Source organism: Pteronotus mesoamericanus, unplaced genomic scaffold, assembly GCF_021234165.1.
Source record: "Pteronotus mesoamericanus isolate MK-2021 breed Mesoamerican mustached bat unplaced genomic scaffold, CSHL_Meso_final contig_98, whole genome shotgun sequence".
NCBI classification, from domain to species: domain Eukaryota; kingdom Metazoa; phylum Chordata; class Mammalia; order Chiroptera; family Mormoopidae; genus Pteronotus; species Pteronotus mesoamericanus.
The window spans coordinates 618373-622963 of record NW_026555295.1 but is presented as its reverse complement, the minus strand read 5'-3'; positions in this window follow the sequence as shown (position 1 = coordinate 622963).

Sequence of the window (4591 nt, the reverse complement as noted above, 5' to 3'; positions counted from 1 at the left end):
AGAGTGACTCTCATTGTTAAAAAGGGTGCTTTGCCCCCAGCCAGTGTGGCGTAGTTGGTTGGGTGTCATCTTGCAAACTGAAAGGTCGCTGGTTCAATTCCCGGTTGGGGCACAGGCCTGGGTTGTGGGTTTGGTCCCACATTGGGGTGCATACAGAAGGCAACCAGTTGATATTTCTCTTTCACATCAATGTTTCTCTCCCTTTCTTCCTCCCTCCCTTTCCCTCTCTCTAAAATCAAGATTTAAAAAATAAATAAAAATGGTGCTTTGTTGGCTTTTTCTGAGAGCAGTGGCCATGGCACCCCCTCTCTGAAGATCCTGTCTCTAAACGAACACCCCTCCTCAAACGCCTGTTATGGCAGTCCTTTCATTTATCATATGAACTGGTGTTTTAGTTGTCTCTAAGTTTCTTTTTAAATGGAGTTTGTATTTTTGTTTCTCATTCTCCTTGTTGTTTTTGGATGAATGCCAGGAAGGAAGAGGGGGGGAAAGGTAACTTTGAGCAACCAGCTTCAAACCAGACCTTTTTTAGGCCTGTTGCACAACATATTTACTGAACTCTGGTTAGGTCTTCCATTTATATCTCATGTATTCCTCATTCTGATTTTTTTCTTTCCCTTTTCCCCCTTGTTGTTGCTGGTTTTTCCTCAAGAATGTGCACAAGAGGTAAACCTTCTATTAGTCTGGTTCCATTGAGAATAGATTTCAAGATAGGATTAAATGTACCTGCATAAGGAAAATTAGGGACGCAGTTGGGCAAGGCCAGGAGAACTATCAGATCATGGTGCAGTTTGAATCTTGAGTGATGGAGCGAGGGAGAGAAGGTTGGGTAGAAGTGTCCCCGACTGCCATTTAGTCAAAGGATAGGTCTGGCAGAGACATTCGTGAGTCCCCTGTCTCCCAGAAACTGATCTTAATATTTCTGCTATATTCAGTCATTAGCTGACAAATGTGTCAATAGATTTTAGGCACAAAAGTGGGGCCCGTGTCAATTATACTCCCCATAATCAGAGCTGTACCAGGTGTATTCTTGTGGCGGACATAATTTCTTTGCTTTCCATTTATGGAAATATTTCATTTCAGCCTGATTTTCAATGGATAATTTAGCAAGATGTAGAATTCTAGATTCAAAACCATTTTCTCTTAGAACTTTAAAGGAATTGGACCCATTGTCTTCTAGAATCCTGTTGTTGATGAGAAGTTTGAGGTCAATCTGATTTGGATTTTTAAAGAATGTTACTTTCTCAACTCTCCCTCTCCCCATTCTCTCTCCCCTTCTCCATTCCCCTTCCGTTTCTCCTCTCTCTGCTTTAGGATATGCCCTGTGCCCTACGTGCAGAAATTTGTTAGAGATGTGTGTGGCTGCCAGTACTATGTGAACTTCTTAAACCTGAAAACTATAGTTCTTTTGAGCCCTGGGAAAGTTTCTTATATTATTTGTTTGAGCCACTTTTCTCTGTTTTTTTCTCTCCAGAAATTTCTATTAGATAACTCACTTTCTGGATTGATCCTTTATGGCCTTTTATCATTTTTCCCAACTTTCCTTCTCTTTGACTTATGTTCTTGGAAATTCCTTTGGCTTTTTCTTCCAGTTATTCTATTAATTTTTTTCTAATTACTTTTCTGGTTGTTCCCTTACAACAGCATCCAGCTTTTGTTTTTATTCACACCTGCACAACATCTCAAAAACTCTGAGGACACTTATTAAAGACTTGTTTGTGTTTATGTTTTCTTCTCTTCACTGAGTTAGTTATCTGTTTGTTTGTTTGTTTGTTTGTTTTATTGATTTGTTCTGTTTGTATGTCTTTGTCATTTCATGCTCAGGTGTTTGTCTTCTTTCTGATGATTGTTAGTTCCTACTTAATAATGGGAAATGGGGTTGATTTCTCTCTGCAGCTGTTATGGGTTCCTTTGCTTATATAGAGGAGTGCCTATTTTTCTCCCTAGGTGTCTCCTAGGAATGAATATGCTGCTTGGCTGCTCTGTAGTGTTGGCAGGGCTCTGCTGCATGCACACTGAAGTAGCATGTAGATAGACAGATTTTAAGCTGAGACTCCCCTAATGCTTAAGTGAAGGGTTTTACTCACCAGTGGTGGGACCCACCCTGGAGTTCTAGTTGGCCCCTGGAAGTTCAATAACTTTAGAAAAAAAGGCCTATAGTTTGTTGTTGTTGTTGTTGTTGTTGTTGGCCTGAAGGAAAATGCTGGGCTTCCTAGAATCTATTTCTTGGCAATAGAGCTAAAAAGGGGAAGGGAGAACGGACCACTGTGAATTAACTCTTTCATTTTGCAGCTCTCCTTCTCACCACCGCTCTCCAGCATCCCTGCCAGCTGTGGCCTGTTCCTGGAGCCTCTGGGTTTTCTCATGGCCACTGGCCTTCTCCTTTGCTGCTGATCCCTCCTGCATATTCTGGGATGCTTTGTTTCACCCTATTTACATTTTCTTTTCATCTACAAGAAACTTATGAAACTTCTCACCTACCAGTGGTCCCCTTGCTACCTTCCTTTTATAAAAGGAGTTTATCCTTTCGCTGCCATTCTACTGTGGTCTAAGGTAACACAGAAAAAATTGTATGCTGAGCTTGGCAGTTGGAACTTTAACATCCCCACTCTGCCTGTTCCACAGTAAGGAAAGAATCAGAATGCTTCCTAATTCACATTGCAATGCTCATGCTCTCCTAAAAATCCGGAGTCCCCTTGCACTTTCTCAAGTGAGGGCAGTATTCTCTTACTACCTTGCACCTCTGAGCTTGGTGGGGCAATAGATGGCATCCTTGCTCTTCATTACTGATGTTAGACTGGACTTTCCTTTCCACTAATAACATGTCATCAGACTATGTCACCCACTACCCACCTTGTGCCAGTCATCTACCAACAGCTAGTCATCTCCCTTTATTCCTTGAAGGTTGTCGCTCCTGGCTCACTGTCACTCTAACACTACTCCTTTCGTAACTCATGATGCTGTAATAGCTCACACAGATGGTATTTCCAAAATGCCATGCCTCAGTTCCTTGTTTTTGTCTCTTTCAATGATCAGGTTCTCCAATGTGCTTGGGTAACTCACTTTGACCTTGTTACCACCAGTAACGTCAGTTTCAAGCATCTACTTTTTGACTACCATCTAAATATCCAGTTTACTTCTTCCAGTGCTCCAACTCCAATCATTCTTATCAGATCTTCCAGTCCATATCCTACTACCTTTTCACTGCTCTTCTTGCTCTTACTTCTCTTACCCAGTGTAAATGCCATGATCCAACCCTATAATCCCTTAAAACTCCCTTATCCTCTATCTCTTCACACTGTTCAGCCAGAAAAATCCCAAACCTAGTTAAATTCAATTCTTTGCTTACTTTAAACCCACACAAAAGATTTAGATGGGATATAAACAGAAAACCATGCTGACTTAGGTTACACTGATAATTTTGATTCTTTTACATTTGTTCCATAGTCCATATTGTAATATATCTTGATGAACATTCCCTGTCACTCAAAAAGAATGTGTATTTTGCTGTTGCAGGATAAAGTTTCCTATCAATGTCAATTAGACCAAGTTGGGTGTCTGTGTTGATCAAATCTTCTAGACTGTCACTGATTTTCTGTTTCTTTTTCCATCAGTTACTGAGAGTGGTGTATTAAAGTCTCCAACTATAATGTGGATTTGTCCATTTCTTCTTCAATGCTATCAGTATTCTTGTCCTTTCCCTTGAAATTCTGTTGCTAGGTGTGTACACATTGAGGATTGTTATGTCTTCATGTTAAATTGACCCTTTATCATTTTGAAATGTCTCTTTTTGTTGTCCTTACTAATATTCTTTGCTCTGAAGTCTTTAATAATAATATGGCCACTTAGGCTTTCTTTTCATTAGTATTTGCCTGATATATCTTTTTCCACCCTTTTACTTTTATCCCATCTATATGTTCATATTAAGAGTGGGTTTCTTGTAGATAGCATATAGTTGAGTCTTCTTAAATAAAATCTGACAATATCTGCTTTTTAATAGAGATGTTTAGACTATTAACTTCTAATCTAATTATCAGTATGGTTGAGTTTAATTCAAGGATCTTGATAGTTGTTTCCTGTTTGTCCTATCTGTTCTTTGTTCCTTTCCCACCTCTCTTCCTGTCTGTCTTGGGATTTTTTTTTAAAGGATTTAATTTTATCTTCACTATTGGTTTATGAGGTCTGTCTGGAAAATATCTACCCATTGTTAATGTAATGAGAATGGTTTCTACGACATCGATGTAACCTGGCGCCAAGGAGAGTGGACTGGAATGCACATATGTGAACAATGGCAACTTCATTTTACAAGTCAGTGAGGACAGTAGATGCCATCGAATGAACATGTATACTGTGTGGACGTTGCATTCAAAATGACTGAGCAAGTAGAGCAATGAAACTGCATCAAATGTTGCAGTAAGTTTGAACATTCCTCTGCAGGAACTATTCAGATGATTCAGAAGTCTGCATCTATGGGCAAATGGGGATTGGCAGCTTCATCACAGTAATAAGCCTGCTCACACATCGCATCTCACACATAGTTTTTTTTGGCAAAACATCAAATCACCCAGGTGACTCAGCTCCCCTACAGCCC